This window comes from Manis javanica, chromosome 16 (genome assembly GCF_040802235.1).
Source record: "Manis javanica isolate MJ-LG chromosome 16, MJ_LKY, whole genome shotgun sequence".
In the NCBI taxonomy this organism is placed as follows: domain Eukaryota; kingdom Metazoa; phylum Chordata; class Mammalia; order Pholidota; family Manidae; genus Manis; species Manis javanica.
In genome coordinates, this window is record NC_133171.1 from 426,790 (window position 1) to 447,119 (window position 20,330).

A 20,330-nucleotide genomic window follows, 5' to 3' on the forward strand; every position below is an offset into this window, starting at 1 on the left:
TTGCCCACGTTTCTCAGGATGCTACTGAAGGATTTGTAACATTAAAATGAGGAAACGAGCTTGAAACCCCAAGAAACAGATACAGGTTGTGGGAAACAAGGAAGCCAACACAGGAGATAGATGATGATAATTTGCAGTGGAGAGCGCAGTGAGACCTAATGTGGCATTGTGCAGTAGGCCTGAACACCAGGTGGCCAGACTAGGTAGGATAGAAAGCGATAGCAGAGGTGGGCCAGGGGCAGAATGAGTGGGATCAACAGGTTACCTGAGGATTTGACCACACTGAGAGTCCTTCAACTCTCCCAGAGCGTTTAGGAAGAATTCATAATAGTACCTAGAAAATGAAGTAAATGAACAAATGGTCCAATTACCAGCTTCTGAAAGAACCAAAGGTTATACCAGAAGGAAAATCTTTTTGTCTCTGGCTTACACATGGTTCTACTTATGATTGTTTGACTTTACAATGGTGTGAAAGTTGTAATGCATTCAGTAAAAACTATGCTTTGAATCTTGAATTTTGATCTTTTCCCAGGCTAATGCTATGCAGTACGATGCTCTCTTGTGATGCTGGGCAGAGAAGTGAACCAGAGCTCCTTATCAGCTGTGCAGTCACAGGGTAAACAACTGATACACTTACAACCAATCTGTACACACTACTCATTCTGCTTTTCATTTTCAGTACAGTATTCAATACATTACATGAGATATTCAATGCTTTATTATAAGGTAGGCTTTGTGTTAGATGATTTTACCCAACTATTGGCTAATGTAAGTGTTCTGAGCATGTTTAAGGTAGGCTAGGCTAAGCTGTGGTGGTATGTAGGCTAGGTGTATTCAATGGATTTTCAATTTATGGCATTTTCAGCTTAGCGGTGAGTTGATTAGGATATAACCCCATTGTAAGTTGTATACTATATTATAAAGGCCATTAGTAAATAGTATTTTTATGTCATAACAATATAAATATTAAATAGTTTTATCAAGAGTTATGATACAACTGTACAGGGAAAAGGGTTCATGTATGTGAGTGAGATGGATGGATGTTTCATAAGTACTAAATTCTTATGCTCCACCAGAAGAATTCAGCATATAATATTTAAAATAATCAAGGAAAAAGTAGTAACTAAAGAAGATTGTTGAGAAACATGGAGATAAATATCAGAAGAAACTGCTAAAAGAGTTGAAAGGATTGCCTCTAGGATGCAGGAATGGAGTTGGGAGAAGAGTAAGGCAAGGGATTGCTATTTTTTCCCTGCAATGCCTGGAGTACTTCTGACTTTTTAAAATAGATACATTTGTTACTGTGGGTAAAACTGTAACATTTCCAGAATATCTCGCCTGGCTTTAGCACATTTGCGTATCTTCAGGGGTGGAGAGTTCATCTCCATATCGATGGGTATTACCTTGTAGGATCTGAAGAATCAAAAGTTAGCATAAGTACAGCCATCTTAAGGCCTAAATACCACCCCCTAACCCAGAAGAAGCAAAATCATTAGAATCTTGAAAAACAAGTTAGTTAGCCTGTGTCAATTGTAGTGACCTTTCTGTGTCAATTGTAGTGACCTTTAGTTAGCTAACCATAAATCAGTTAATCATACACGCCTAGCTTATCTTACTAGAACCACCCTAGACATTCCGTAGGTGATCTCATCTAATCAGACCCCAGGATGTGGCGCCAGCAAAAGATTTATGAGCCTATAGAAAAAAACTCTGTATTGTGATTATGGAAAATTTTACCCCTTTTGAAAATACTATAAAACCTTCTGCCTTAGTGTGCTCGGGGTCCTCGTTGAGACCTGCTGCGACAGGCTGACTTGGACCCCAACTAGTTGGCTTCCGAATAAATTCCTCTTGCTTGTTGCATCAAGAAACATCTTTGGTGAGTGATTTGGGGCGGCGCCTTCCTCAGGGGAATCCAACATTTGGGGGCTCGTCCGGGATCGGTTGTCCACCCCGCTTCACTCCCGAAGTCGCTCTTGGAGGAAGAGGTAAGATTGGTGGCGCCTTGAGTTGTTGTTTGTGTTCTGTTTTCTGTTTCAGTGAGACCGGTCAGAGTTCTGAAGGGTACCCGTTGTCTGGCAGCCGTCTCAATCCCGTACAGGGGCTGTGACTGCGGTCGGTAGACGTACTAGAGCACCGCAGGCTGCAACTCAGGGAGGTTGGGGGGCCAGGGACGCCTGGTAGCCTCCCGTCTGTTTTTCCGGCAAACTGAACCTGATGAGATAGGGTTGATTTTTGGGCGCCGAGAATTTCAACCCTCTGATTCCTTTCGGTTTCTGTTCGAGGCTCTGAAAAGAACCAAAAGCGGCCGCTGTGTGTCTAATCTGTGTGTGTCTTTGTTTTTTGTGTCCTTTACGTGTCTAATTATTGTTATACTGACAATGGGACAGACAGTGACGACCCCCCTTAGCCTGACACTAGATCATTGGACGGAAGTTAGAGTGAGGGCATGTAACTTGTCAGTAGAAGTGAAAAAGGGACCATGGCAGACTTTCTGTTCCTCCGAATGGCCCACCTTCAATGTTGGGTGGCCCTCGGAGGGGACTTTTGATCTCCCCACTTTACTAGCAGTAAAAGCTATTGTTTTTCAGGATTCGTCTCAAGGACACCCGGATCAGCAACCCTACATTGTAGTCTGGCAAGAGTTGGTGGAGAACCCACCACCCTGGGTAAAGCCCTGGGTGCAAAAGAAAATGGGCCCTCGAGTTTTAGCTGCCCAGACTCAACCTCAGAAAAAAGAAAAAGAAACTACCAAAGTTTACCCTGATACTCAAGATTCGCTTATAATTGATGATCCCCCTCCCCCTCCTTACCCTCCTGCCCCCACGGCACCCCCGGTGCCCCCGGCCCCAGCACCCCCAGCACCCCCAGCACCCCCAGCTCCGGCACCCTCAGTCCCTGATGCTGAGGCAGTAGGGCCGGCTCCAGGACCTGCCCAGGGCACCCGGCGCCGCCGAGGGGCCATCTTGGACCCACCGGGTATCTTTCCTCTCCAGTCTTATGGAGTTCCCATCCTTGGAGAAGAAGGGGAACCGCCTTTCCAACCTCTGCAATATTGGCCCTTCTCCTCTGCTGATTTGTATAATTGGAAAGCTAACCACCCGCCCTTTTCAGAGGAGCCACAGAAATTAACTGGTTTAGTAGAGTCTCTGATGTTTTCCCACCAGCCCACCTGGGATGACTGTCAGCAGCTTTTGCAGGTGCTCTTCACCACGGAAGAGAGAGAGAGGATTCTCCTGGAGGCACGGAAGAATGTGCCTGGAACCGACGGACGGCCTTCGCAACTCCCTCATGACATAGAGAGGGGGTTCCCGTTGACTAGACCCAACTGGGACTTTAATTCTCCAGAAGGTAGGGAGCGACTAACCATCTATCGCCAGGCTCTGGTGGCGGGTCTCCGTGGGGCCGCAAGACGTCCCACCAATTTGGCCAAGGTAAGAGAGGTCAGCCAGGGAGCCACTGAAGCACCTGCAGTATTCTTAGAATGCCTGATAGAAGCCTTCAGGCGGTATACTCCCTTTGATCCCACTTCTGAGGGGCATAGTGCTTCAGTGGCCCTTGCTTTTATCGGGCAATCGGCACCCGACATTAGGAAAAAACTTCAGAGATTGGAAGGCTTACAGGATTTGTCGCTGAAAGATTTAGTGAAAGAAGCAGAGAAAGTTTATCATAAGAGAGAGACTGAGGAAGAGAAAGAGTTAAGGAAAGAGAAGGAGAGGGAAAGTAAAGAAGAAAAGAGAGATAGAAAGCATGAGAGAAATTTAACAAAGATCTTGGCCGCAATAGTAGAAAGTAAGGGACGACCGCCCTCTAGTGGTAAAACTAGTAAGGCAGGGTCCCTGGGCAACCGACCTCCTTTAGATAAAGATCAGTGTGCGTACTGCAAGGAAAAGGGGCATTGGGTGAAAGAATGCCCTAAGAAACCACCACAGGGACCTCCGAAGAAGGTGTTGTCCCTGCTAGAAGATGAAGATTAGGGAAGACGGGGCTCGGAGCCCCTCCCCGAGCCTAGGGTAACTCTGAAAGTGGAGGGGCAACCCGTTGAGTTTCTGGTAGATACCGGTGCTCAACATTCAGTACTGACCCAAGCTAGAGGCCCCCTTTCTAGTAAAAAGTCTTGGGTGTTCGGGGCCACGGGTCAGAAACAATATGCATGGACTACCCAAAGAACAGTAGACTTAGGAGTGGGACAAGTAAACCACTCATTCCTTGTTATACCAGAATGCCCTACACCCTTGTTGGGAAGAGACATCTTGACCAAAGTCGGGGCCCAAATATCCTTTCAGACTGAAGATACCCAAGTGACTGATAGCAAAAAGAGACCCTTGGGCCTAAGCATCCTGTCCATAAAGTTAGAAGACGAGTACCGCCTTTTTAAAGAACCAGAACCCTCCCGAGTTAATCAGAGGTGGCTCAACCAGTTTCCAGGGGCCTGGGCAGAAATGGCAGGTATGGGACTTGCTGTAAACCAGCCCCCGGTAGTCATAGAATTGAAAGCCTCAGCCTCACCAGTAACTGTAAGACAATATCCAATGAGTAAAGAGGCCAGAGATGGGATTAGGCCCCATATCCAGAGGCTCATAGAGCAGGGGATATTAGTAAAATGTAAATCCCCATGGAACACTCCCTTGCTGCCTGTAAAGAAGGCGGGAACAGGAGATTATCGACCAGTGCAAGATTTAAGAGAAGTTAATAAGAGAACACAGGACATTCATCCCACTGTACCGAACCCTTATAACCTGCTAAGCTCTCTGGCCCCAGAAAACACTTGGTACACAGTCTTAGATTTAAAAGACGCCTTCTTTTGTTTGCGCCTGCATCAGAGTAGTCAACCACTGTTTGCCTTTGAGTGGAAAGACCCCTCCACAGGAACTACTGGACAATTGACCTGGACTCGCTTGCCACAAGGATTCAAGAACTCACCTACCCTCTTCGACGAGGCTTTACACCAGGACTTGGCCTTTTACCGAGCCTCCAACCCGCAGGTAACCTTGTTACAATATGTTGATGACTTACTGATAGCTGCTCCTACACAGGAAGTCTGCCAAGCGGCTACTGAAGTCCTTTTGACTGAACTTGCTAGGCTGGGGTATAGAGCATCTGCCAAAAAAGCACAAATCTGCCAACAACAAGTGACTTATTTAGGGTATTCCCTGAGAGAAGGGAAAAGGTGGCTTACTGAAGCCCGGAAGCAGACTGTGATGCAGATCCCAGTCCCTACTACTCCGCGCCAAGTCCTCGAATTTCTGGGAACAGCAGGGTTCTGCAGATTATGGATACCCGGATATGCCACCTTAGCTGCCCCCCTGTACCCCCTGACCAAAGGGGCAGCCCCGTTTGTTTGGGGACCTCAACAGCAACAGGCCTTTGATGAGATCAAGAAGGCCCTCCTGTCGGCACCTGCTCTGGCCCTCCCAGACGTATCTAAGCCGTTCGTCCTTTTTGTGGATGAACGGAGTGGAGTAGCTCGGGGAGTGTTGACCCAACAATGGGGACCTTGGAAGAGACCTGTCGCCTATTTGTCAAAAAAATTAGACCCAGTAAGTAGTGGATGGCCTGCCTGTTTGAGAGTAGTGGCAGCTGTGGCCCTCCTAGTTAAAGATTCTGACAAACTGACACTGGGACAGAAACTTACTGTGGTTGCTCCACATGCGTTGGAGAGTGTAATTCGGCAGCCACCCGAGAGATGGATGTCGAATGCCAGAATGACTCACTACCAAACCTTACTCCTGAATCGTGATCGAGTAGAGTTTGCCCCCCCTGCCATCCTAAACCCGGCCACTCTGCTCCCCGAGTTGGGGAAAGAAGTGCTTCATACCTGCCAGGAAATCCTGGCTGAAGAGACAGGAACCCGCCAGGACTTGCAAGACCAGCCCTTAAGGGGAACAGGACTCCTGACTTGGTACACGGACGGGAGCAGTTACATCATGGATAGTAAAAGAATGGCTGGAGCTGCAGTAGTAGATGATGACCGAGTTGTATGGGCCAGTGGACTCTCAACGGGCACCTCTGCACAGCGAGCAGAACTCATCGCCCTGACTCAGGCCCTAAGGATGGCAGAAGGTAAGAGACTTAACGTCTACACTGACAGCAGATACGCCTTTGCCACTGCTCATATACACGGGGCTATTTATAGACAGAGAAGGCTGTTAACTTCTGCCGGGAGAGATGTTAAAAACAAACAAGAAATTTTAGATTTGCTAGAAGCCATCCATAGGCCTAAAGAAGTAGCAATAATACATTGCCCTGGACATCAGAAAGATGACTCTCCAATAGCTCGAGGAAACCGGAGAGCAGACCAAGCCGCAAAGCAAGCGGCTCAGGGAATGAACATTTTGCCCCTCCAAGTGTGTCCGGAAGCCACTCACATCAAGAGCTTCCAGTACACACCTGAAGATCTCATTTGTATAGACAAATTAGGGTTCAAAAATTCTTTGCCCCAAGAGATATACAAGTCTGAAAAAGGGAAAGTTGTCCTGCCCCAGAGAGAGGCAGCAGAATACTTAAGGCAATTACATCAACTGACACATTTGGGAGCAAAAAACCTAAAGACCTTAGTTCGAGACTCCCCTTATCATGTTATTAAATTAGGAAAATTAGCTGACGAGATTGTAAAAAATTGTGTTCCCTGTCAATTAGTAAATGTGAGCAAAAATCAAGCAATATCCGGGAAAAGACTTCGAGGAGATCGCCCAGGAGCTTATTGGGAAGTTGACTTCACTGAAATTAAGCCTGCCAAGTATAGATATAAGTACCTTCTAGTTTTTCTAGACACATTTTCAGGATGGACAGAGGCGTTCCCCACCAAAAGTGAGACAGCTCAGACGGTGTCTAAAAAGATCCTTGAAGAAATATTTCCCAGGTTTGGAATCCCAAAGGTAATCGGCTCTGACAACGGCCCTGCTTTTGTTGCCCAGGTAAGTCAGGGATTGGCCAAGATCCTGGGGACGGACTGGAAATTGCATTGTGCATACAGGCCCCAGAGCTCAGGACAGGTAGAAAGGATGAACAGAACTCTAAAAGAGACCTTGACTAAATTGTCCATAGAGACTGGCTTATGTGATTGGTTAGTCCTCCTTCCCTTCGCCCTATTTAGAGTCAGGAACACTCCCGGCCGCTTTGGACTAACGCCTTTTGAAATAATGTTTGGGGCCCCAGCTCCGCTTCAGTCAGCACATCTTCATGTATTCCCTGAGTGTGCAACTAATAAGTTTTTGCTTGAAAGGTTACGAGCCTTGGAAGCTGTGCAGAAAGAGGTGTGGGCCTCCATCAAGGAAGCCTATCGGCCAGAGGAACTCTCAGTGCCTCACCAGTTCCAGGTGGGAGACCCTGTCTATGTAAGAAGGCACCGGACAGGAAACCTCGAGCCATGGTAGAAGGGGCCTTTCGTCGTCCTCCTGACTACTCCCACAGCTGTAAAAGTAGACGGCGTCTCTTCCTGGATACACGCTTCACATCTAAAGAAGGCACCCCCGGACCCAGACTGGCGAGTAACTCGGACTGATAACCCCCTTAAGCTTCGCTTGTGTAAAAAGAATTATGCTGTTAGTAATTCTGATGTTTCTGCTACCTCCAACCCACCAGAACCCTAACCCTCATGAGCCCAGGTTACTGACATGGCAAATCATTACCCCAGCTTCCCGCCAAATAGTAGTCCAGATAACAGGACAACACCCTAAGGGAACCTGGTGGCCTACCCTCACTGTAGACGTATGCACTCTTTTCAAGCAAGACCCTAGGTATGAGGACACAGTTGGAGTACCCGGATGTAGCACTCGGGATTATATAGTGCATTGGGGCTCTGGGACTATGAAAGAAATTCAAAGTGCCTGCTTTTATGTATGCCCGGCCCCCTCAACTGATGCCGAGGTCTCACAATGTGGAGGGCAGACAGATTTTTTCTGTAAGAATTGGGGTTGTGAACAGACAGGGACATGCCATTGGCTGACAGGAAGCGCAGGGAGACCCCCTCCAGGCCTTATAAAAATCCAACGAGGTGCCACTCATGCCCAGTGCAAGACTCATCCCACCTGCAATCTCATTGATATCTCCTTCACAGATGCAGGAAAAAGGGCAGCAAACTGGGAAAAGGGGCTTACTTGGGGACTAAGACTGTACCAGAGTGGGTATGACAATGGAGTCTTATTTATGCTCAGGCTAAAAGTAGAAACTCTCCCGGCTATCCCAGTGGGACCCAACACTGTCCTGCAGGACCAGCCGCGTCTCCCAGCCCCGGCCCCCGAGCAGACCCCAGCCCCCCCTGTAGACTCTACCGCCGCTCCCTCTGTTTCCACTCCTGGTCAAGTTGCCCCTTTCCCTAGCACAGGACGACGCCTCCTTAACCTCCTTGAAGGAGCTTTTCAGGCCTTAAACACCACCAATCCTAAAACTACTGAATCCTGTTGGTTGTGTTTCTCTTCTGGGCCGCCTTATTATGAAAGATTAGGATTGTTAGGCAATTTTAATAAAACAACCCGTCACGAGATCTGTAGCTGGGGAAGCCACCGGAAACTAACTCTAACTGAAGTAACTGGAAAAGGAAAATGTTTAGGTACAGTCCCCCCCACCCATAAAGCCTTGTGTAATGAAACCGTAGCTATAACCCCCTCAGGTAAAAATGAGTATCTAGTCCCTCCCCCCGAGGGATGGTGGGCTTGTAATACTAGAGTGACCCCATGTGTCTCTACTTCTGCCTTCAATTCCTCTCGCGATTTCTGTATTATGGTTCAGCTAGTACCCAGGTTAATGTATCATGATGATCTCTCATTCGTAACTGAATTTGAACCTAGGCATAGATATAAAAGAGAGCCGGTCTCGCTGACCTTAGCCGTGTTGTTAGGGATAGGAGTTGCAGCCGGAGTGAGAACGGGGGCAGCCGCTATTGTTCAAGGGAACCAGCATTATGAAGGACTAAGGACTGCTATTGATGAAGACCTAAAAACAATAGAGCAATCCATTACAAAACTTGAAGAATCTCTAACTTCCCTCTCTGAGGTAGTCTTACAGAATAGACGAGGGCTGGATCTACTGTTCCTAAAAGAAGGAGGACTGTGTGCAGCTTTAAGAGAAGAATGCTGCTTTTATGCAGATCATTCCGGGATAGTAAGAGATTCAATGTCAAAACTTAGAGAGAGGCTAGATCAGAGGAAGAGAGAGCGAGAAGCAGGCCAAGGACTGTTTGAATCTTGGTTCACCAGGTCCCCGTGGTTTACAACCCTGATATCCACTCTGGCTAGGCCCCTACTCATCCTTGTGTTGCTTCTAACTTTAGGACCCTGCATGTTAAACCGGTTAATAACTTTTGTTAGAGAAAGAGTGAGTGCCGTTCATGTACTAATGTTGAAGCAACAATACCACTCACTCAACTCACAAGAAGATACAAACATTCCATGATTGGAATGCCCCAAAAAGAGAAATGGGGAAATGTAGGATCTGAAGAATCAAAAGTTAGCATAAGTACAGCCATCTTAAGGCCTAAATACCACCCCCTAACCCAGAAGAAGCAAAATCATTAGAATCTTGAAAAACAAGTTAGTTAGCCTGTGTCAATTGTAGTGACCTTTCTGTGTCAATTGTAGTGACCTTTAGTTAGCTAACCGTAAATCAGTTAATCATACACGCCTAGCTTATCTTACTAGAACCACCCTAGACATTCCGTAGGTGATCTCATCTAATCAGACCCCAGGATGTGGCGCCAGCAAAAGATTTATGAGCCTATAGAAAAAAACTCTGTATTGTGATTATGGAAAATTTTACCCCTTTTGAAAATACTATAAAACCTTCTGCCTTAGTGTGCTCGGGGTCCTCGTTGAGACCTGCTGCGACAGGCTGACTTGGACCCCAACTAGTTGGCTTCCGAATAAATTCCTCTTGCTTGTTGCATCAAGAAACGTCTTTGGTGAGTGATTTGGGGCGGCGCCTTCCTCAGGGGAATCCAACAACCTGGGCAACCGAGGGCATGTCTGAACCTGAGAGGTGAGGGGGAGGGTCTTGCTTGCTTGCCTCTGCCCCAGACTGCAGTTTGTAAGCAATAAATGGGTTTTCAACTTTATTTTTCCCTTTGACTGATTTCACTTTTTAGAGGTATTTTGCCTTGGGGTTACCTCTCCCCAGACTTACAGTTACTGTAATAAAAAATAAAAGTAAACATCAGAGAAAAGTAAGAAAAGTTAACACCCTAATAGAAAAAATGGGCAAGGACATTAAAAGGCAAATCACAAAATACAAAGGCCTTCACCATACACACAAATTAGCTCTAGATGTCCAGCCAAATATTCCTCTATACTCTTGGAACGGGGGAAACATTCTTAACCATTGCTCCAATCCAAATAAATACAAATGCAATAAGGAGAACGATCCATACATTGACTACAGAACAACAAAAAAATTTTTGAATGGCAAAAAAAAAAATCATGCACAAAGTAAAAAGAATGCTTGAAAAAATGGGAACACTTGCAATTAATATCATTATAAAATGTGTATGTGTCCCTAAGTCCCAAACGTAGCAGTTTATTTTTTATTTAGAAGGAAAACATTAGAGGCTTTACTGTTAAGGCCAAAGAGGAAAGAATGTTCACCCTCTCCACTATTTTATAACACTGTGTTAGAGGGTTTTAGCCAAGGTACTTAGACAAGAGAGTAATTCCATGCTTTATGTCGAGGCATACAAATGGAAATGAGAGGTCAGCTGTCTGTTTGCAACTTAGGTCATTATGAAAGTTTAATACCCTTAATGCATAAAAGAACTCCTAAAAAGAGAAGAAAGAGACCGAACTGACTATACAGAAAAATGGGTAGAAATATGGACAAACAATTCACGAAATATATTACAACGGTCCCTTAAAACTACAAAAAGATGTTCAAATGTACGCATAATAAGAGGCATGCAAATTAAAACCACATCGATACCATTTCTCACCTAGCAGATTGGCAACAATCCCAAAGTGTGACAAGACTATAGTCATTAAGACTCCTTGAGTGTCATTAAGAATAGTTGCAATGGATTATAACACTTTATATATGTTTAAGTCTATGAGTTCATAATGATACTAAGAAAAATCCAAGAACAAAATGAAAACAATCCTCTTTGGCCACCTTTGGAAGATTCTAGAGATCCTTTTCATTATTTTGAGAAGTGATAAATAATGGGAACAAATAAAAAAACATTTTTTTCTTGATTATCCTATAGATAGTATATTTCAGGTAATCCAAATACTGATGAAAGGAAGTTTTTCTTCACAGAGGAGTTTCAGCTAATAAATGAAGGTAAAATAACAGAATATTGCTATTTTACAACCCCCAGTGAAATTGTAGATCTAGGCAATGATTATTAATTACTGTTCATGTCACAAAAATAGGAACAAGTATACACAATGTACTTCCAAGATATATACACATCATAACCTATGAAGTAGCTTCACCAATTGAATCTGAATGTGATCAAGTCTTTTAACCTAACAGTCAGTTTTTGAAATTAGTAGTGGGAAATGGGAACATGTTAACTTAAACCATGGAGAGGTAATCAACAAATTCTAGAGTCCAGAAAACTCTGCAGAACAAATCTGTTTCAGTAAATAAAGTGTAAAGGAAAAAGACAAGACAGAGATGGTACTATAAACTTAAGGAATTATAAGGACATGTCAACCAATTGCGATGTATGGGTCTTTTGTCAAGCCATACTCTAGCAAAAAACTATAGCAAAAAACTATTATATAAAAAAAAAAGTGAAAAGGTGATGGTTAGCCATGATTGGTGGATGTCTACTACACTCCATTTTGTATTCAGGGTTATTAAATTACTTGTCCAAATTCCCATAGCTAATAGATATTGCATGATCACTTGGGGTTTTTAAAAATGCAGATATCATGCTGTTCTCTTGGAGATTCTGATTTATTTTGTCTGAGGTAGGACCAAGCATTGGTATTAAAAAAAAAAAAAATCCCCAGGTGATTCTAATGTGTAGCCAGAGTTAAGACTCCCTTTAATAGATGGAGGATCTGAAATTTCAACTCAGCTTTCTGCTTTTCAAGCCCACACAGTTCTACCTCCCTACCAGCTCCTTTCTTGTAATTTTGGTGACCTCATATTGCATGCTCTTCTTCACTCAACATTAGGCGTAAGAAAGAAGAGAAAGATATTTTAATTAAAATAATCAATTATCCTAAGTGAATAAGACAGAGAAAGACAAATATGATTTCAGTTACATGTGGAATCTAAAAAACAAAACAAAAAGCAGAAATAGACACGTGAAATATGGAGAACAAACTACTGGCTGCCCGAGGGGAGGGGTTTGGGGGAAGAGGCAAAATAGGCAAAGGGATAAAGAGGGATAAACTCCACTTATGACATAATTGAATCAGGGGATGAAAGGTACATCATAGGGAATATAGTTGACATTGTAGTAAGTCTGTAGGGTGACAAATGGTGACTACACTTAGCAGGGTGAGCATTTCATAATGTACATAATTGTTGAATCACTATGTTGTACACATGAAATTAATATATTTTATGTGTCAACTCTAATTCAATATAAAATATAAAATAAAATGATCAGTAAATGTATATTTTAATGATCTGAATATTTTGGGGGATTTTTCTGATTGCAGAGTATCCTTATCAAGACAGCCTCACTTACAATAAAAGTAACCTGATGATTTGACTTTGTCAAATGGAACACTTCTCAGATCTGCTGTTATAGTCAGGTTTTAAATCCACAGTACCTTAGGATACAAATTAAACATCAAATGAAATTAATTTGGCAAGTGGAATGTGAACTGGCTGACTTCGTTTCAGAGCCAGCCTGCCAGCTTTCTGTATGTCATTTTGGCATCTGCTAAAATGAGCTGCATGTCCCAGAAGCTGTTACCGTATCAGATTGCTCTTAGCAGTGCCTCTCTGAAAAATGTCAGTTTTAGGAGAGCTTAACTTTCTACTTAAGAATATGCTGGGGTTTTAAACCCATGTTTAAGCAACATAGCTGTGTGTTAAATAAGGAGATGCAGGTGCTATGTACGCTTTTACTCCTTTGTTACCAACACCTCTCACATCTACGCCTGTCCTGCATTCACCCCATATGTTCATTAAGCCGTTACTGTGGCCAGGCACTGAATTAAGCACCAGGGACACTCTGCAGGCTTAGGGTGTTTTGAGGGAAGTGACCAGAAAATAATTAGAATGGTATAATAGGCAATGATCAGCAAGTGGGGAGCATGCAAGAACATAGTAGGGAGGAAGGGTGTGTCACTTAATCTGGGATGGAGGAGGTCAGGGGAGGTTTCCAGGAGGTCATGGTTTCCATGCTGAGACCTGAAGGGTGAAAAGGAGGTGGTCAGGTGAGAGGTGGAATGGAGCAGTGCTGGCAGAGTTCTGAGTAGTGGGAATTGCATGTGGAAAGGCCGGGAAGCAAAGAAAATACACTTGTTTGTAGGAACTGCTCAGGAGACAAGGTGAGAGGTAGGGCCGGGCAGGTCAGCAATGCCGAGTCTGAGGGTACTTCAATCTCAACATGTCTGAACTGAAGTCACTATACTACCTGTCAGGCCCATTTCCCAGACCTGCCCCTTCCCTCACAACCCCCAGCCCACGGAGTGACATTAAGCATTTGTGAACTCAGAAGTCCAGGTGCCATCCCTCTTCCCTTCTTTCATGTTCCATAGGTGGGCATCTGAGAGTGGATTCAAGACCAGGGACAAAGCAGCCTTCCATCCTCTGCACCCCCAGCATGGGAAGATTGGCTAAAAGTCTTAACACTACGTTTAGTTCTGGGCCCAGGCTGCTTCAGGTCACTGTTCACCCCTGGAAAGCTGCCCTTTATGTCCCCTTCTCCCCATCCTCCTTGCTTATGCCTTGGCACAGTGCAATCACTGGCTATCTGAAAATGTTCAGTGGTCTCTCTGGGGTCTTAATAGCCATTTTGCTCACTTCCCATCTGTCCTCCACCCTGCAGCTCTAACATCTATCTAAACTGCCAATTAATTTTGTCACTCCCCTAAGAAAAACAGACCTGTGGTTTCTCTAAGCACTTGGAATTTAGTCAGCCTCCTTAGCCCAACAACTAGGATCCTTTATAACCTGACCTCTGTTCACTTCTTCAGACTTGCCTTGTGACACTTTCTGCCTGGTCTATGCTGCAGCCCTGCCTAGATCCCCATGTGCTCTCTTGCCTTTGGGCCTTTGCATTTCTGGTTCTCTCCCCCAGGAATACCCTCCTCTCCCTCCCCAGTCCCTCCTAGGGCTGAGAGGCTGACTCTCAGGGCAGCCTGGGGAATGCTTCCTGCACAAGAATTACCCCACTGCATCTCAACTGCCTTCTTGTCTCACTGGGACGTGGACTGTGTCCTGTTTATTACTGAGTCATCAGAACCTGGCACGAGGCTCAGAACAGAGTAGGCACTGGATAAAGTCATCTTTGAATGAATAAGTGAACACGCAAAAGTACAGAATAATGCTGAAAGCCAGGTCAGTGGGCCAAATGATTAACATACAGATAGCAAGGATATGGTAGAGTTCTGCCTTTAAGGAAATAGTACCGCAAAAGCAAAAACCTGTTTGTGCTGGATAGGCTGGTGCTAATGAAAAAGACTCAGGAAGCTACAGATCAGGAGTTAACACTCGTTTAGTAAAGGAAAAATCATTTCCTTTCCTCAGCCCTCAATCACCCATTATCAATCTGCTGGACCACCTTCTCTGAGCTGAAGAGGTGGCCACTTACCATCTCATCACCTTCTTCCTCTTTGCAACTAGACTGTCAAACATTTGTCAGTCTCTCTTGTGTGCTGGACATTTCTCTAAGCTCTTGTAGTAACTTGTGAATTCTTACAGCAACTTTAGGAGCAAACTCTATTATTACCCCTTTTTACAGATAAAGAAATTGAGGCTCAGAAAAGCATAAGAAAATAAGTTTTTACAGCATTCCAGTTAGCAAAGAACCTCAGACAAATGAAATAACCTCATTTCCCAGGTTTTGAGGCCTGTCCCAGCCTGATGTGTTCTCTACAGCCTCGTAACTCAGCCTCAGCGGCAGCTCAGCTGGAAGCCTCCTTGGGGTCATCAGTTCATCAGACCTTGGGTGGTGCCTGGCCTGGGAGCCAGCCAGGGTCACTACAGTGCAGTGGTGGCTAGCCCCAAGACTGTCACTGAGCTGAGGACGTGTTAGGGAAGAGCTTCACCCTCAGCCAGGGGGGCGATGGTGTCAGATAATCACAGGATTTATAGCAGCAGAGTATCTTTCTAACCTCTTTGGAGGAAGGCCCAACAGTGAAGCATGTTCCCCCCACTACTCCCAGAGTGAAGAGTCGGCCTGTGGTCAGTGTGCCCAGAACAGATAGAGCCCTTCGATCAGGCTGGTTCTTCCTGCTCCAGAGGAGTCCAGGCTGTTGAGGAGCATGTGCCATATAGCCACTTCCTTTCAGTCTGCTCAGGGTCATCTCTCTGAAGAATTTCTTCCTCTGTCTGTACCCCTGCCGCCTGACCCAGGCAGAGCTGGCTACCCCCCTTGTGGGGCCACCCACGCACACTTCCAGCAAAGCACTTGCCACACCTCATTGCACTTATTTCTTCACATCTGGGGCTCTGATGAGTCAACACGAAGTTACTTAAGAGGAAACTGGCATGGAGTAGTCATTCAAGAAATGTTTCTAGTATGAATGAATGAAGATTAGTGAATCACAATCTCAGGAGTGGAATCTTAGGGAGACACAGGAGAACACTGGCCAAGGAGAATGGGCTTTGTAGCAGTCCAAACTCCAGTCCCTTTCAAGGACTAGTGATCTCCATGCTGGTGTTGAAGTGCCACACTGTCTGCACCTGTGGCAGATGCTGTTGGATTCCTACCCAATAGCTATTTTTCTCTCTTTTCTTCCATACAATAGAGCACATCTTCCATAATGCTGCCAGCAAGTGACAGGGGTGAAGCTTGTGAAACAAAGGTTTGATAACTTTGGTCTCAAATAAGTAAGCTCTTATTTCATGGTTTTCCTCTGCTAATAATTTTTAAATGGCTTTTAAAAAAAGATTCTCAGAATCTTTTGCAAACTTCAGCTCAGTTCAGACTTTTTCTTTCCCAGTGTATTCATGTGTGTGTTGGTCACAACTGCCTCTATAACACCCTATAACAAGTAATGCCACAATCTGAGCAGCATAGCACAAAAGAGTTCATTTTTTGAACCACTTTTATTTAGAAACTCAGGCTCATATAGTCTAGTGGCCCCATCATCCTCTGGGGCCTCAAAGTTCTCCTCTGGACTCGTTCAATCTGACCTGTGGTTGGAAAAGAGGGAGCGCATTCAGGGGCATGCCCAGTGTTACAGGCTAGGTCTAGAAATGTGCACATCACTTTTGTCCATGTGCCACTGGCTGAACTCAGTCGTGAAGCCATAGCTGACTGAAGGGAAGTTGAGTAATGTAATCTGTGTATCAACTGCTTATTCTGCATTGGCTGCCTGGTTCCATTCTCCACTCTCTTTGGCTCTGCTCTGGTCCCCAAAGACTGACATCACCCAACTGACAACATCACCCAGGATCACTCACCATCTGGCTTCAGGATAAGTCCAGGGTGGGAGGCACAGGCAGGAGACTGGTGAGCCAGAATTTGGAATGTTTATGCCTTGCTCCCTTCCTATATTCATTTGTGTGATCGAGCCTGAGTCCATTTTGATGTTTGGTGGTTGAAAGCCTCTAGGCTTCCACCATTCCCCTGCAGACTCCCACACATCTGGTACTTTATATAAGGAAACCCCACACACTTCCTGAGCTCTTGACACCAAGAGGGTGTTTGAACCTCACAGTCCTAGTCTGGGCATGCGCTGACATCTCAGACACCATGAAGGCCAAACTGACTCTCTGCTCTTTGCTCGTGCATTTCAGACAGGCTTGCAGCTGCTCTTCTCCCCTCCACAGTCCCTGTGTGCGAGCAGTAGACTTCCTTTCAAACTCTCTTGGGGCGTGAAGAATATCAGCCATTGAGGCACCCAACCCATAAATCGAAAGGAGTCCATCTCATATGTATGGGAAGACCAGAAGGCAGGCTGTGTGATCTTAGAGCCGTCAGTGACCTCGGGGTGGTACTAGCTTTCTCTTCTTGCTAGTCCGTATAGAGCTTCAGCATCCCTTATTGATTTTCTGAACAGGAAACGGGTTTGGTGAGCATTTAGTCAGTTGCTGTTACATTACGATGAGTGTCAAACTTTAGATTTAATCCTTGGCTTTCAACAAATGTGGACGTATATGCTCACTGATCTAAGCAGCTAGGGTTTGATTGGAAAATTTAGTAGAGGAAGGTCTTTTTTCGGGTAGTTGACACTAAAGGGTCATTTTGTTTTAATACATTTTTGAGAGTAGGACTTGGCATTTGGAAAGGTATTGGAATGAAGATGACTCACCTGAGCCTGGACTTTGGCTAATGTGGAAAAGCTTGTCTTGTTTAATTCTTCAGTGTAAGGCCAAACATGATTGTTAGTGAGGGAGCTCTGCTGTAAAAATCAGCCCGTACACTAGACACATTTTTTCCTCGAACTCATCCTGCTGAGGAGCACATACATGTCCCTGTCTCAGAATCAGCTGATGCCGGTAATAGATGTGTGTAATTAAGGAAGCAGATGCTACAGAAAATCAGGAAGAGATGTATGAACTCCCACACTGCTGCTTGGAATTCCAGAGATGACCTGGATGCCCATATCTTATTCTCAGTTTCTGTATTTAAATTAGGCAACTGAAACTTGCATTTGGATAGTTTATTTGATTTCATATCGAACATCCTCTAAACTGAGGGGCATTTTTCAAAGTCCCTTAAAGTTTGTGAATAAGAATCTCTGAGGAGGTTTTGACATCTTTGCTCCTGATTTGTGTACACTCACTAGCTTGCAGCTCTTTCCAGGCTATTTGGTGTTAAATTAATAACAAATGACACGGAGCTGACAGGTAGGTGAAGATGGAGTGCCATGATATTTAAAAAAAATCTCAATCTATTATGTAGCACAATGTGCCACTCTTTGTCAGGTTTGCCTGTAGGTACCTTAATTTAACTTAAATATTTTGCTCACATCTTTGTAACCCAGAGGATAGAAACATAGCCCTGAGCATCTCTCTAGCAGACTTTGTAACATATACTAGTGTGATACAGAATAACAAATTTATGTGTTATTTGCAATTGTTTGAAAATGCACTGAATAAAATAAAAAAGATAAATATACTTTCTTGGTGAGATACCTGTCTGATTCTCATTTGCATCAATATTAACATTATTTTCTCACAAGCAGAGGTATCCAACTTTGACTATCTCAAAATTCATGTTATTCTAAGCATTTATGCAATGGCAGATCATCTGCCAAAAATTCTTTGGAAATGATTCCTAGCAAGTATGCAGAATCTTGGAAAAATAATTTGGCAGTGTTTAAACCACATGTTTTGTGTATGAAATTTCAGTGCCATATTTCTTTAAAAATATCACGGAAAATTTCAAACATACACACAAGTAGAGAAAACAAGATAATGAATCCATATATTGATCACCCAGTTTCAACAATTATAACATTTTTTTTTTGGAAGGAGGAGCTACTGCTAAAAATTTAGAAATTACTGGTTGAGTTCTGAAGTCCCCACAATTCCATTTTATTGGCAACAGAGCTTTCTTCTTGAAAGGATATTTTCTTGGTATAAATTCAAAGGGAAGTTTTTGATTTGGGCCCCTCCTGAACTGTTCCCTAGGCCACTGGTCTTTTCATCTCTGCTCCCAGCTTTGCTGTAGACAACTACTCATTTCTCTGCGAGATAGTTTCTCAATAAATAGGGCTCCCTCTCTCCATGCCTGTGGAGGGGTGAGGTTGGGCAGGCTTCACATCCATTCTGCTTTCTTCCTTTGCTTTCTTATTCTTACATGCTCTGATTTTACTGAAGGGTCAAGAAATTACAAGAAAAGGGAGAAGCTTAAAATTAGTTCCAAATTTGACTGGCCCTTTGGTTCAAGAGCTGGTCCCTGTCCCAGGAATTATGCCCATCTTGAGCGGGATGCTCTCATGGATATTCCCAGATGCTAATCTCATTTCTGACAACCACAGACTTATACAATTTTGCAAAGGCACTCCTTTTTTCTAACTTCCATGATATGGTTGTCCTTTGTTCTTCCAGAAAACCCTTACTGAGATTGCGATTGGTTCCTTCCTTCCAAACAGTACACTTCCCCAAGTCTGAGTCATGGGGAAGGGCGCAGGAGGGCAGTAAATTTTGACTTTGCATTGATAATTTCAAGGAGGATATGAGCATTTCAAGTCCAATACTTGCCAGGGTGTCTACTATCCCTCTTTATTCTCCATTTTGTTCAGCAAGTCATTGTGAAGGCAAATATACTTCTCCAATTAAGGCAAAACTTCAATTCATAGTTCAAACTGTATAATTGAATTGAAAGGGTCACAACCTTGCAGCCAGTGAAGTTGGCTCAATCTACAGACATGTTTTGTTTATCCAGCATATGGTTTTAAAAATTTAATTCATTGCTAACACTTAAAATCAGGAAATTTTACATAAAAACCCAGATATCTGGCTTTTCTTCAGGACTAGGAAAATCTGGCAACACTCAGCATTCTTTCCTGTTTAGGGATTAGTGTCTGGAGGTGAGTAGCTCCTGCTCCCTTTGAAGGGAGGGCCTTCTGTCTCTGGTTTGACATAGACCTCATCTTCTCTCAAGTATCCCCTAAGGCAGTGAAGTAGTTGCTATTTATCATTTTCCACCCAGCCCATTTCTCTTTCTTTCTTGGCCCCTGTAGCAACTGTATTTGTGACCTCTGATTTAAATCCATGAGGAAGAGCAATATGTCCCTGGACACCTTGTTAATACCCCAATGTAGTTCTCTGTATATTATGAAGAGAAATGTTGGTCCACTTTTTATATCCCTCCCCATGCATCCAAATAGTTTCTCCCCAGGTCCTGCAGGAATTTCTTCAAAAGGTCCACCGCTGAGCAAACATCTCTTTATGACCCACTTGTGTAAACCCCTAAGCAAATGACAAACTTTGAAATGACTTGTGCTTCGTAGCTAAGGTATATCCTCAGCCCTATAGTCTGGGGGAAAGGAATTGTGGAAAGGGAGGGAATCTCATTCTTTAGCACCAAACGGCTCAGTACTTGGCTTGTCCGTTCCAGTACTCATGTCCATGAATCTCATCTATGAGCCAAACTCAATGCTTTCATGTTCTTTCACTCTCGAAAGAGTGAACTGGCCCATGTGGAGCATCATCTGGATAGAGACAAAAATAAACAAGCAAAAAATAATTTAAGTGATTCCAAATAATCTTGATTAGGATGATGATTACATGAGTGTATATACATATTAAAGTTC

General features: G+C 44.1%; 1 long non-coding RNA gene across 3 annotated transcripts in view; it reads left to right on the forward strand.

Annotated features, from left to right (window-relative positions):
* LOC140846683 (uncharacterized) overlaps positions 1–20,330 on the forward strand; it is a 141,132-nt gene that overhangs the window by 63,449 nt on the left and 57,353 nt on the right. For all 3 annotated transcript variants that reach the window (XR_012126051.1, XR_012126054.1, XR_012126053.1), the window contains exon 3: positions 533–616. This is a non-coding gene — a long non-coding RNA (uncharacterized lncRNA). The remainder of the gene's footprint in view (positions 1–532; positions 617–20,330) is intronic.